Raw genomic sequence first — 15,140 nt, 5'->3', positions numbered from 1 at the left:
GGACACAATGAAGCATGTATAAAGAGAAATAAACGTGACTGTCACAGGTCTCGCCAGAAGTCAGCTTAATCCTGCTGAAATCCAAATGACCACGAATGGCATATGCAGCTGCGAGAGCCGCTGCCTGCCTCTACCAGGGCTAGCCTGTACACGGCCACTTCTTAAAAAGCCAGTTTCCCCTTATGAATAGGCATGATCTGCTTATTAAGACAAGAAGCACTTTCCCCCGTCCCTCCCTCCCTCCCTCCTTTGTGGTGACTGCAGCTCGCAGCCACCCGAGCGCGGGGCTGGTAAGTTATGCATGCTGGAGCTGTTCTTTTGTGAAGGGGAGATGTTACAACTTGTGTGATTTGCCATTATGCTGTCTTTTGTGACAATCCCGAGATGGAAAGAAATGTCTGGAATATTTCTGGCAAAAAAAAAAAAAATATACCTGAAGTCCAAGAAAGGATTCAGGGGAGGATGTTGGTGTGCCTTACAGCTGAGAGAAGAAAGACAAATCATACACTTCAGTGCCCCCACCCCCAAAGCAAAACCATCTTTGTACGCACATGGGGATTTTACAAATCTCCAAGTCCCTTGTTCTGAAAATTTATTGCAAAACAGCCATCAAAGTTTCCGAGCAGGGGAAAAAAAAACCTTTTCTAATACCGAGTAACAAGTCTGTGACCTGGATATCATGCAAACACAACTTTGTCTAACATTTCCATTTATGATGAAACCTGAAAGCAAAGTTAAAGTCTTCATATCAAGCATCAGATTTCTGGATCCCCAGTTACTGCTTGCTCAGGGAAAGTGTAATTTTTTATAAAATACTTTTCAATAATGTTTTACATTTTACAAAGAAAATACTGCCATGTATGTTCTATAAGAGAAAAATCTGCTGTTCTCAAAATACCCCCAGCAAAATGTATTTGGCAATTAAAGACATACATCATGAATGTATTTCACCTCTGAAGAGAAGCGCTCGTGTGTAGAAATGTACTTTGATTTAGGTCTTATCTTCTTAAAGTGAACAGTTTCAGTGTCTCCACACACTACTGAAATTCAATGGTATTATTATTATTATGATAAGAATAATGATTGTCTACATATAAGACTCTAGGGGGAAAATATATTGGAAGTGAATTTGTTTACAGCACAATTAACCTTATGTTAAAAACATATGAACAAGTTTTGCAGGTCAAATAATCTACCATACAAAAAGGGCTGAATTATCAGAATTTGTGCTAGCAATCGGATGTTGCTTTATGTACTGAATTTCTATCTTTCTGTTCTAAAGTAACCATTGGAATAATTTTCTTACAGAATGATAGTTGCTATGACAACCATAGCAAATTTTCCTTTTCTGAAACAGATGTCTCATTTAGTTGAAAATTAGAATGTGAAAAACCCATGGGAAAAATTAATTCAAACTTTAACAGAACACTGACTACAATGTAATCTCTTATAGGTTAACCCCTTAACATCTTTCTGCACTCTTATAGTAACCTTCTCATAAATTCTAATTAAACCAGTTTAACCTCCTAGGAATGACCTTCTTAGCTATCATTAGTGCTTTAGTTGTCTTTGAAAGGTGCATTTCTGATACGATAATAACAGAAAAAAGTCATACAAAAAAAAAGTGGTCAAACATATTACCGCCTTAATTATTTATTAGTTTTTCTTCTTCTATTCAGCTAGTACTGGAAAGAACTACCATGTAGTCCAAGAATTCTTTTGTCATTTAAATGGGGCATAACTTAGTTTTACATGTGATTTACTGTAAAGGGCGGTGACGCACTACACAGATTTGACCTGTAATTTACGTGAAAATTGAAGGTTTTCAATTTTCAAACCACTGGTACCCGTCTCAATCTGCTCAGCAGACGTACAAAAAGGGGACACAAAAAAGGACACTTGACTGGGGAACACTATCAACGCGCATGGATTTTTCTGTTACAAGCAATGAGAGAGTGAAATCTGATTCTCCATTACCTTGATTCAATTTAAATGTTTTAAGTTAAAGAATGGATTCCTTCCTCTCTGTACACTTACCAGCTCAAGGGGAACCCCCCCAGCACTTGGTCATCGGCTACAGATGAACACGGCAGGCAGCCAGCAGGCAGGCAAAGAAATATTCCCACCACAGCACTGCCCATAGTGCTTACAGGGTGTCAGCTACCACGAGAACTTCAGGACTGCAAGATTTACTGCATCAGCTGCACCTGGGTTGTCCCGCTGAATAAGGCAAACCCTGCCACCAGTAGGCACGCAATTACTCTCTGACTTCAAGGGAAAACTCCCCTGCGTAGTCCAGTACCCACAGAGAGCTATGGACGGTAACTGACTGAATAGCCATTAGCCTCTCAAAGGGATTGGTGGGCAACATCTTGCAAACATCTTAGTAGCAAAAAATACAGAACTAAAACACAATGCACAGATCACTGTACCTCCTGATTTCTATTAAGTTTCCTACAGAAATCTTTTTTGCAGCTGAAAGGCAAATTCTCTCACTAGAATTCCTTTGCTTACAAAATAAATTTCAAAGGTTCACAAACACATATAACTTGCTCCTGTCTTTCCTCCACAACAATTGACATTTTTCTCCGATAGGAAAATAAACAGATATTGGCTGGTGACTGTGAAGAACCTCAGTAGGAAAAGAATGGACCGAAACAGTCTTCTCATTTCTGCTCCCCTTCCTGACAATTGTAGGGTCACATATATTGACTATTTAGAAGATTGGACTATGCTTGCTGAAAGTCATACTGGCATATGTGACCGGTCACGGAGCACCAAAAAGCAGTTAGATTCAGTGGTGGCAATCACAGGTAAAATTCCAACACATCCTGATTCCCAGCCCAAGAAATCTCACTTTTGGACATTTTTCTGGACTAGATTTAATCTTATTATTATAACTAGCTACAGTCCTGTGAACACAGGTATACAGTACTATATACACTGTATACCTTCCTTGTCTGCCTGGTGTTCACATCCTTCAGGTGTTCATATTTTTACGTTCCCCACCACTGTGATAGCTGAATTTACCCCATCTCTTTAATTGCCTTTTTAGCCTATCCACAGCAACTAACTAAACAGTTTACTGAGCATTTCTACTGCTTTTTACTCAATTTTATCTCCAAGTAAGGATTCACAGAAGTTCAATTTTTTTTTTTGTGGGGTATTAGCTGTTTCTACATCTAAAGTAGTTGTGAAATAACACTCATCTTTCTGTCTTTTCTTCCTCGCATTCAAGAGGACCGTCCAAAGCAGGCAGGAAACTAGCTATTAGGCCATTAGTGCCCAAAAGGACTGGCAGGGCACTCTTTGTTTATAGGCTTTGAAATACCATTCAACATCTTGACATTTGAGCATTTTAACAGCATAACTGAGATTTATAGAAAGACGTTTTGAGGAGTATAAGTATTATGACTAGCTTCAATGTGAGAGAGACAAGGGTAGCACGATTTTAGAGAAGAGGTAGGAAAGCAGTGTACAGAGGGAATTAAATTATGCAAAAAAGAAACTTAGGTTCACTCATTCATAATACTGGAACCAGGGATTTTTTAATGAAAGCTAAGGCCTTATACTTAAAATTAATAAATGCAAATAATGGTTAATCTCATCTAAGATTATCCCCTGGAACACATGGCCACGAAGTACAGCTCAGCAGGTGGAAAGGAGAAAGCAGAAGGGAGGGGCATGTAGGTGCTAAGACACTAAAAGGCTTGCACAGCATTATTTGGGAGGCTGTAGTGAGCAGCGAATTGAACTCAGACCTTCTACCAGTCTGATGGCCACAACAGACAACATTTCTTCCATGGGGAAGTTTGCTGTGTTCTTGCTTTTTTGCCGTGCTTGCTTTGCATCCAAGGTTGTCATTCTTGGAACTCTGAATCAAATTAAATTATTGTTTTCACAAAAGGAAAGGAGGGTAAAAACCAGAATATGGCCCTTCGTCAGTAATTATTTCTTTTGCAATTCGAGTTACACAAGAAATCATTCATCTTTTATTTAGTAAAGATTTCATACATCTCTGACTGGAAAGAAGAAAGGATGAGCTGTGACTAATAGGAACTGATCATTTCTACACATTAATCTGTTATAAAACAATGGAAAATAAAATGAAATCTACTTTATCTTCATAACAAGAAAACAGAAGATAACAGGTAAGGAGAAAAGTTAATGAAAGCCTGAATTTAAAACACGCCAGCACCAAACGCAAATAGTTTATTTAATTCTGCTGGAAGCCAAATGATAATATCCCATCTGATATTTTAAAAAAATAATAAAATAAACCCAACAAACAAACTTAAAAGCTAATTTGGAATAATTAACCAAGAGACTCAGTGCTGAGGGTACAGATGTAGAAATGTACAGACTTTCAGTACAGTCTTATGGTTTAATGCAGGGCTAAGGTGCCGAACTCCTGATGTCTCCGAGTCTCTTCCCTCAGTCTCTCTCGTTCTCAGTATGTAAAAATATAGGTACAGCCAGGTTACGCAGGCAGTACTTCAGAGAGCTGATAGCGACAGAAAGAAAAAGGGTTAAGAGAAAAGAGGAGTTAACAGCCCCTCTGTCCGCATTACAGTCACCATCTAATTTTAAATGTAAAACTTGCCAGGAATGGGCCAATCAGTAAGGAAAAGTCATTTGAGGCCCATCTATGCATGGCATCTTTACAGTTTCTCACTATCAAATGACCAGACAGCTAAAGAAAAAGAATGTTCTTCCACACATCCAGCTAGTTAGTGTTTACTGTAGCCCTCTAAGACTTTGCTGAAGTTCGCTAACAGAGGAGATAGATAGAATATCCCTTCAAATAGAGATGCTATACTTGTGGGGTTTTTTATGATGCAGGTCCTGGAGGGACTCTCCTAGATGAAACACGACTAGAATAAGTAGGATGTGTAATAGGTGCACTGAGAATTGATAAAAATGGCCCTCACAGTAGCCACTTCTCAGTTTAGTAATTCACCAGGTTTACATTCTTTTCTCAAAATATCAGGAGTAATTAGGCCATATGGACTAACTGTCTGCCAGTTCTTTTTTTTTCCTTTTTTTTGTGTTTTTACCTTTTTTTTCTTAGAAAATTCAAAGCCATTTTGAGTTAAACAAGCATGAAAATGCTTCCAAAACTAATAAATTAATACAGCACGTGTGCATATAAGCAGAAAGTGTATTATTTTTAACATTTTCAATCTAGCAACAGATGAACTTACTTCTTGTTCAATAAAGCACATACTGATCCTTCATATGCCGTGTTTCTACCTGAAGTGAACAACACCCAAGCAATCCTAAATTCCACATTCATGTTTTCCTGCAGTCCTAAATTCACCCCACAGTACAGTGGTGGAAACCAACTGCTGCAATATAACTTTCTACACCAAAAAGGTACAACTTTTAACACCTGGATGCTCATTCAAGTAGCTAGGAATTCTGCGATAATCTTAAAAATCTTAAAAAACCCATATACTTTTCTGATGTTAAATATGTAATTAGAAAGATCTGTGAAGCACAGGTGCAGCCCCGTTTTAATATTGGTTCCAATTTATTCCGATATCTTACTGGGGAAGAAAATCCTCATATTAAACAATGCTAATTTATGAAATAAAATTAATTCATGAACAACAAATCCAAAGGAAGTGTTCTGATGTTAAACAGCTTCACAACAAGTGGTAAATTACTTTTTCCCTTAAAATCTGTCCAGGGAAAAGAAAGAGAACTCAGATAACTGTGTTACAATTAGTTCTTGTGATGGTGGCTCTATTTACAGTTCTTCACATAGAGCACAACGTAAAGTCACCATCTACTTCTTGATGTAGTAACACATCTACTGTGTAAAAAACAAGGGAAAATGTATAGATGCAAGCTACCGTGAAGCAGGGAAGCTGATTCTCACCAGGTGTAAACGGCTCAAAAGCCGGTGGAGCTCTGCCAATTTACTCCAGCTGAGAATCAGCTCCATGTAGATCCGCTCCAAACTAGTTAGCTATTTGTGTTTTTCTTGGAATATCGCCAAAGGGCTCATCGCAGTACCCAACTGTGTTTACATCTTTGAAACATCCTGAAATTGCTGCTGTCTGAGACTACAGCCCAGACTACAGATAGAGCTGGTAGTCCTTTTGTTCAAGAAAAAACGGGGAAAAAAAGCACCAAAACAACAAAAAAAGCACTTTAAACTTTAAAACCAGCGCTGTCTCATAAAATTAAACTTTCAAGCAAATGTGAAAAATAAAGAGAAAACTGCTGTGGGGGATTGCAATTTCACTCTTGTGGTTTATGAACTGCAGGAAAGTGAAGCCAATTCCCTGTAGTGAGATTACAGGTCTCCTCTTCTATAGGTCTTAAATTAAAAACCAGCTGAATCCAAAGTGAGCTAGTTTACTGGATCAGAAGATTCAATTATTTCTGCTAAGTAACTGAATGTGAACTACTTCCTTTTAATAATACACAACTAATAATTACTGCCCAAGAAAGGACTTTTTTTCTACCAAGCTAATTAAACTAAAGCAATATATTCTTTGCCTGCTCTCAAATTTAACTAAAGCTAGAAACATCGCAACAAAACAAGTAAATTCAAATCCCCACTCACATACAGAAATATAAAGCCACACAATGTGTTCAGACATTACAAGAAACAGGACTTGCCAAAAAATGTTATGTGAAATCCCTGTAATTACTGGTCTGTATTCAGCACACATGCACACAAGGGCAGCGTAACGTCCTGCACGCTTGTACCAGACACAGTGGAAGAACACAACTGCAAAGTGGATGCAAAGCATCTTTGGCTTCAGTGACTGAAGCTCAGTGACTGCAGAGCTCACTCTGCAAGAGGTCACTGTGAAATGTGTTAGAGAATTGATCCATACCCCTAATACACAAACGTGTACAACTAAGCAGCATACAAAGGTGTTTGACTTACTGGTTTTTCTCTATTGTGACTATTCTAGGATTGAACTGTTCCAGGCTCCTCAGCCCTGGGCAACGTTGGGAAGAAATTTTATTTGAGAGCAAACATTTTCTGGAACATTCGTTAACAAGAAAAGAGAAAACGGATACTCTAAACTGCTGTGACTTTAAAAAAAATCTTGTGGGAAACTGAAAAATAAAGCACATAACAACTAGAATTTACCACATTGGTCTGACTTTGACGATATTTAGAGGCTACAGATGTAGTTCAGTTTACATTTTCATTTGCTCACATACCTATTGCAGTTTAATTAGTTAATAATATCTGTGTTCCTTTAATATGGTATGAAAAATTCTCAGAGTTTCAGAAATTTTTATTTTGTTCCATACACATTTTTCTCAGCAATGTTAATGATTCTTGCTAATTCATTTCAGTCACTTAATTTGTACTGCAATGTTCATTAAAAAGACCTCTCCTGAATTCAGTATGATTGCTCACATGAGCAACGGCACCTGTATACCTAGTGTCAACTGAATGACACTCAGATTTCCTGTATTTCCAAATCATGTAAAAAAAACGCTTTCCAAGACATGTTTATCACATGAAGTGCACCAATTTTAGCAAAGTGCCATTAGTAAAAAAAAAAAAAGGAAAAAATGAGGAGAGAAACAATCCAGTGATCTGTTTCTGATGTTGAAACAGCCAGAATGCACTCTTAAGTCTCACCTTCTGCCACTGGAAATCCTTTCACACTTCAGGAGTTCAATATCTTACATTTCTCCTCACCACTTTCCCTGAATAGCTGAATTTAATAGATCAAAATAATTTTGCAGGAAAAACCATTTATGATCTTCCATATGCTGCAAACTAAACTACAGTGTATCGTGGTTTTAAGGGTTTTTAGAAGTAGCACTTTCCAAAATGGAAAATGGTTCTGGTAAGTATGGAAGAGGAAATAAAAATATCACTGCAGCATTCTATTAAAATACAATTAAACCTGTATGTATGTGCCTTAGACTGTTAATTAATGTATTTCAAAAGGATGATGAATTTTGCTTTCTCTCTTCTAAACACATCGCTATTTCTTATGCATCTGTCACAGCTCACCTACCTTTTACTGAGCGCCCGAACTAAAACATCTTCAACATTCTGATCATAGTAATGCAGCCACAACAGGCAGGCTTAGATGCCAACCTTCTCCCCAGAATTTCTGAAGCTTGAGATGCCTCAGTTTTAAATAATGAGTGGAGTCTATTATTCCCACTCATGATTTTCATTTTCTTCAAGAACCATGTCAGTCTACCTAAATTACTCACTTATATCAATTGTCTGTCTCAAAGTCACCAATTTTAAAAAGCTCCAAATAGTTCCCAATTGTTAAAATCAGGGAACGTCTACCATTTTTAAAACATATTTCCAAGCAACTAAAACCTAGCACTCTGTACTATGTCCACATCCAGCATTTCCAAATCCATCCATACAAAACTGTAGCACTGACAGAGCTAGACATGAAAACAAACCACTTGCTCAAAAATCTACTTAATCTGATGTTTGCAAGAATTATAGAGTTGTATTTTATTGCTTAGAAAACAGTACAGAAGCAATTGCACTTTAGTTATTTGTATTTTTATCTTTTGACCAAGAGTGCAGAAAGATGAGAACATAGGAGGATCAGCTACATTACTTAGAAAAACTTCTAGTATGGTTTTGTCCAGTAACACAAATTTTTCAGTCCCTATATATTTTAGTCATGTGCAAGGTACTGAACAGTTTTTTTGCAGATTTGAAAGGAGGCCTGAGAACTAAGAATCAGAGCGGTCACTCAGAGGCAGAAGTTACTATTGTCTGTGAATTTTACAGGGAACGAAACCTGCAATATAACATCTTGCACTGCTGCTGCTGCTGCTGCTCTATCTGGAAGCCACACTCCCAACTTGGGAGGTATATTATGTTAAATGAAGTCAATATTTTAGTTTAATACAGTTTCATTTTAATTGATGTTCACCTCAATGACTGTAAAGATTTGTACAAGGTCTGGGAAAGTAAACATTAGATGATTCATCACTGGGAAAATGAAAGCATGTCCCTCTTATGAAATGAATCTATAAATCTTTGCTACATTATTTTACTGTTGGAAACTGAGTTTGGTGGGGAATGAAAGGGACTATTATAGCTGTTCTTGAAAAGATGGAGGAGGAAGGCACTAAAATGGAGACCTAGGGTATGGGTGACTTGGAGTCCGTGTGGAACAACAATAAGTCTGTCTCATTTTGCCTTTTGCACGCTCTTTGAAACTACCCCAATTCCACATGGAAGTTACCAGTCTTTCTATCCAAAGTGCACATGTGCACGCACACGCATACAGACACACACAAAGAAGAGAGAAAACATATGAGGAGCATAACAAAATCACCTACTTTGTGATGAAAAAACAAACCAGACAAGAAAACAGCAAATCAGATGAGAGTTACACGCCTATAGCTAAGCACTACCGTCACATTGGACTATACAGCTGGAGTAAAGACACTGGGCTGCATGCTGGAATAGTACAGGCAGCTGCAGTGCACCACGAAAAGGGCCAATAGGTTGGAACCAATTTCCAGGCCTCACACCAAAGTGGGATGGTGATTTGGAGCATTAGCCCCCTGTCAAGGTTGCTTTGGGCTGAGCTGGTGACTGATATTCACTAATGCAACCTACAGGTTGATGTCTTTTACGCCGGAAGGAATTCAGCCGTCTTCTCTGACATAGCCAGAGCTCACTGAATGCCCCAGAATGCTAAGCTTAGTAAAAACAATAGTTGAACCAAAAAAGCCCACTCCCCACATACACACCCCTAACTTTCTTCACTCAGTTCCCATTATCTGAACAACAATATTGTATGAGAGATGTTGGCCCATGTGTAAACATGCAAGGGTCACATCTAATCAATGTTCCATCGGAGAGAAGCTACAAAAACCCAGGAGTCCAGCCCGGGCATCTGTCACTTCACGACAAATGGCACAAATGTCTTTCTAGGCTGATATTAATCTTTGCTCTCCCATTTTGCCTGACTGGGAAATGAGAGTTTCTGAAGTTCCAGATGGCCTATAACAAAAGAATGAAGGAGGAAATGAGAATACATAGACACTAGAAAAAACTAATTCTGCAAAAAAGAAAAATGAAGTTCTGTTTCACAGGAATAGATCCCTCTAGATAATCAAAGTCAAGCAAAAATCCACTCTCTGGATAATGAGTCTGGAGGCAATCTCATCCTAAAGGGCTTCTTTAAGCTATCCAGGCCAATATGTCATTTAGAATAATGGAATTGTCATATGTTTGGCAAGAGGGCTTTGATTATCCCTTCCTTTCCCACATTGTGGAAAATGAAAAAAAGCACTGCAAGAGATAAAATGCTCTCCTGCCACCTTGTATGCCTGTTTGAAAGCAAAAGGACCAACATTTCTCCTGTAGTTGTGTACAGCAGCTTAGAAGCATTACAGAAGTTCAGTGGCTAGGAAGATGTTTTCCTTCTGCCACTTGCATTTCTCTTCCTCTGTCAAGTAAAACGTGTACTCTTACCCTGCCGTCAAATCACAATAATCCACCTTTTACTAAAAAATGTCACTGGAATTTCGGCCATTTTCCACAAGATCAGAGCGTACACACAGAATACCTATTCTTCTGCAGATGAACATCTTTTCTACAAATTTGAGGCAGGGGTGCAATATTAGACTTTGGGAGAACAGCCGGTATAATCTTTCCCAGAACAAACAGCTTCTGATCATTGATCAGGGGTCTATTCATTAGTCTTCAGGTCTTAATGTAGTTATTGCATGTCTTCTGTAGTTACTGCATGCAACAGGAGAACAGAGCACCAAGTTCCTCGCTCACTGAGTTGTAAAAAACTCAATGGACAAAACACGCAGTAGGGCAGAGTCCATTATTGGAACCTTGTGCAGCAGAGAAGCAGACGTAACAACACGCAGGATCATACATTCAAGAATGAACCTCAGAGAGGTGTTCTCACACTGATACAAAAATGTACGTGCACCTTTACAGGCATTCATTTTTACATGGCAATTCTGAATGACTATAAAAGGAATAATATATAGTTGAGTCATTCAGCAAGCACAGCCGATCTTGTGCACTGAATGCATCAGGGGTTTTTTGTGCAAATACAGCATGTAATTGTGCAATTAAAATCTTCAGCAGTGCAGAGGCACAAGTGGATTGCATAGCCTATCTTCAACCCAGCTGTAGTTAACACTAAAACTCTTACCTGCAAAATAATAACACATTGTGGGGATAATGAACTATAATAGAAGGCTTGAAACCTATAACTGAAATACTCACTAATCATTTATTAATATGATTCAATGAATGACGTCTGATGACACAGAAAAGACCTTCTGCTTCAAATCCAAATTCAAATTTCCACTATTATCTCGGCCTCCTGACTTCCAAACCACCTGTCAGGACCATCTACTGCTTGTAGGAAATTTGATATTAACAGCAAAGCTCCCTACTGTAAGGACTTCGTTGATACCTATTCATTTCAGGTATCAACACTGACACCTAGCTCTAGCTTCATAGTGGGACTGACAGAATCACAGAAACATTGCTCAAAAGGGACCTTTGGAGATCTTCAGTCCAACCTACCACTCCCTATCACTCACCACCACTCAATCTGGTCAGCCATGACTGTCTTGCCAAATCTTGAAAACACCTAAGGACGGATTCTCTGCCACGTCTCTGGTGTTCCTGCTTGCTGTATTTTTACTTCTATGTTATGATTTTGTATGTTACTGATGAACAAATTACACCCTTCTGGAAGATGGCTTAATCTTTGGGAAGGCTTAGCAGTCAAAAGTACATTATATAGCATTATTATATAGGATTATTTGGGTTATTCTGCCTGCCACTTTGACTTTTTTCATAGCAGTCCAGAATAAATTAGGGTGTTTAAAAATACTTTCCGACCAGAAGCCTTCCAATTTACAATAAACGCTTTACATTCATAGCAACTATGGCTATTGTCTACACAAGACTGCTTCCAGGTCTGTGAATATGTTCTGGCCACACCCTGGGCTTTGCTGGGATGAAACCAGAGAGCATCTTCCTATGCCTGGCTTTTTATGAAAAAAACTCATGGTGTCCAGGCTTTATGTTGGAAAAAAACACAACAGTTCCCAGGATCTGGGCTACACTAGAAGGAAGCACACTGCCCTCTGATGCCCTGCTCATTCAGATCTGACAACCAATACCGTATGGTGGACTGTCAAAAGCATCAGCCCTCTAGGCCAAACATAGCCACCCTTAAAATTCAAGATTGCTCTGGACATCTTTAACATCTTGGTGTTCGAAGTTTCTCATGAAGCATCCAGTATTTTATACTTCTCTCCCTCAAAATCTGTACTAAAAATCCGTGGTCCAAGATACTGGTGGTGTAAATACTAATTCCTAAATAGCAGCTTTTGTGCTTTGCAGCTCGCATTTCAAAATGGCTGCTCCCTGCTTGATGATAATACTAGCATAATTAACATTTGAGGCAGTTAAATTTTTGTTAGTGAGTAGAGGCTCAATCTGGCACTTGAAATCTTGCCCTTGGAGCCCAGGAGAGTTAGAGCATGGGTTTCTGGCAAAACAGTCTCCCATTTCTTCTATGCAATTAAATATAACCACTGAGTTTTAGATAATAATAGAGGTCAAACTACGCAAGTGCTATTGAAAATATTTAACCACACACAAATGGTACATATTTAAATGGCCTTAGAGACTGGCATGTTACGCAAACCAATCAAGCTCTCGTGGTTTATTTTGCAAGTAAAACATCTTAAGCAGTAGTACCGTCTAATTGTGTACAGGTCATATATAAAAATACAGATGGCTACAGGTAAACACAGTAAGTTAATGCAGGTTAGCATTCACTCAGACCTTACTCCAGCATTCTTGAAGTACTTTGCAACTATTTATTAACCTGTTTTATAAAGGAGGGATATCTCTAGCTTGTACTCATTTTTATAAAGGGTGCAGTAAGACAGAAGGTCAGGGCTGCAACCAGAAATGGAAAGGCAGGATCTGGGGCCCCAGTCTTTTGGTTTCTAGATAGTTCACCTTATCATTAAATGGTCATGTATGGACAACAAACATAAACTGTAATTGGGAGTTCTCCAACTAAACAAACCCCTTCAAAAAGTTATATGTATATTTTCAAGGCTGGAAAAGGAAATTATTTTAGGATACTAAAAAAGCAAGAGCATGAAATTTAGCTTTCTTATTGAGTTCTGAGATCTTGAAGAACTCCAAATTTTCAAGTCTTGATTAGGTTCCCAAGCATTTTCTAAATGACTGGTTCCACGATGCAAGGGCAAAAAAAGATTCACCATGGAAAGTTCACCAAAGTTATGTAGTTTTTTAGAGATTACATTACTATGATGTAGAAAGAAAGAGAGACTGATTTCCCAGAGAGGCTATAACAAACCTCTCTTTTCAGGGTGGATGAAGTACAGAAACAAAAAGGAATGCGAAAGAACAGTAGTGATCAGTAGGCACAGACTTGTACTACAGCCTTCAATCTAGCAGGCAGCTAGTTTAACCCACACAGAATAGCTGCTTCTCTTCCTAAGTTTTCTAGCTGGTGTGCTGGCTGATGTCACTTTGTTACTTCTGCATCTGCTGTTCTGATAGACTAATGAAGAATGACTTATTATTGCTACTGTTGTTGCTGCTGTTTCCACTGGACATGACATCAAGTAGCATGGAAACTTCATTCAGCGTTGCATAATAAAAAGCAAAAAAACCAAGTTTGGTTGGAAGACTTTCATCAAGACTTTCTCCCATATGGAGTAAGCAAAGATCTTCAAACGACCTTACAACACTCATCTTCCAGGACCATAACGGGGTGGGAGATGAGTTAGCAACACCGAAACATGTAACATGGAAGTTTAGATATAACCTGAAGATGCATAAAAGATGGAAAGCAATGTTTTTTCATGAAGAATAGGTCATGCCAGATAGCTTAGATAACTTGTGCAAAATGACAGGATTAGCACACAAAGGGAATGCGGCAGATCTGACTTTATAGAAACATTATTTATGGGTTAGTGGGTGGACAAAAGTTTTCTCAACAGATTTTTACAGATCTAATCATACACAGAAAGTTCAAATGGTTTCCTTTAGCCTCTATTTAATGCTACTTTTTAGATAGTGTTTTGCTTTAATTTAATTTATCTAGACTTTAATGAGACTTTTGGTACTTTACTGCTTGGAAAATTATTACTGACACTGGAAATATGGTGCCTGGTTACGAATATTGCAATGAAGATATGAAGTTGCCAGACATATTGTAAACAGAGCATAATTACAGTATTTACAGTTGAACATCAAAATGGGAAGGGATGCCAAGTGGCATTTCTCAGAAGTTAATATTGGGACTGATACCATCTAATATCTTCCCTAATAATTTGGAAAATGAAGTAAATTGTACATTGATTGAATACACAGTAGACACAAGAGGAAGATGAACTACAACACAGCAGGTGGGTAGGTTGAAAAAAACCCAGAAAGATCTGGAGATCTAAGAGGGAGAGAGAGAAGGGCGCATTTAAGAGAGAAGCTATTTAATGTAGACAAATGTAGAATAATAAGCTCAGAGAAAATTAACACCCATCTCAAGTAACCAAATGGGAAAATGCCAATTTTCATTAAAAAAAAAATCCCAGAGATTTCACAGTTTATTCACACTGAAAATTCACATTGGGGTACATGCATCAGGTTTGACAACTTGTTTGCTACATTCCAGCCTGATGTGATTTTAAAAAGAAGAATAACAGATTCCCTTAAAAACCTGTCTTTTAAAATAAATTTTTGCTTACTTCAAATGTATACCAAATGCTCAAAAAAGACCCGATTTACAGTCCTGTTAGCAGAAATAACATAGTAGTAATATAAGTGAGAGATGCAGAAACAGCACATACAAGGTCCAAGGTGGAGGTCAGAAAGTCAAAGCCCATCCATCTCCGATACTGTCAAGGAGTTCTAAGTGTTCACTCTATGCAGTAGAGCAAAATCCATTAAATACTAGGTTGCCACTGATTTGTTCAATTTAGTTTAGAAGCTCAACTATACCTTGAGGAAAGCTATTACTGTATAAAAAAAGATAATGTTCTGAGAGATATTAAAAAAAAAAGCCCAAACAAATACTAAAAGAAGCTTGCTGTGTTAAATGACTACTGTATACACTAATGAACCTTAAATATTATCT

The 15,140-nt window shown here is 38.1% G+C and overlaps 1 protein-coding gene across 10 annotated transcripts in view; it reads right to left on the bottom strand.

Moving 5' to 3' along the window:
- The window catches only part of MPPED1 (metallophosphoesterase domain containing 1), a 65,384-nt gene that overhangs the window by 13,725 nt on the left and 36,519 nt on the right, over positions 1–15,140 (bottom strand). The gene's annotated exons all lie outside the window — the stretch shown is intronic.

The sequence above is a fragment of the Rissa tridactyla genome, chromosome 1 (genome assembly GCF_028500815.1).
Source record: "Rissa tridactyla isolate bRisTri1 chromosome 1, bRisTri1.patW.cur.20221130, whole genome shotgun sequence".
Lineage (NCBI taxonomy): Eukaryota > Metazoa > Chordata > Aves > Charadriiformes > Laridae > Rissa > Rissa tridactyla.
The sequence above is the reverse complement of the archived record's forward strand: the minus strand, read 5'-3'. Positions and strand labels throughout refer to the sequence as shown.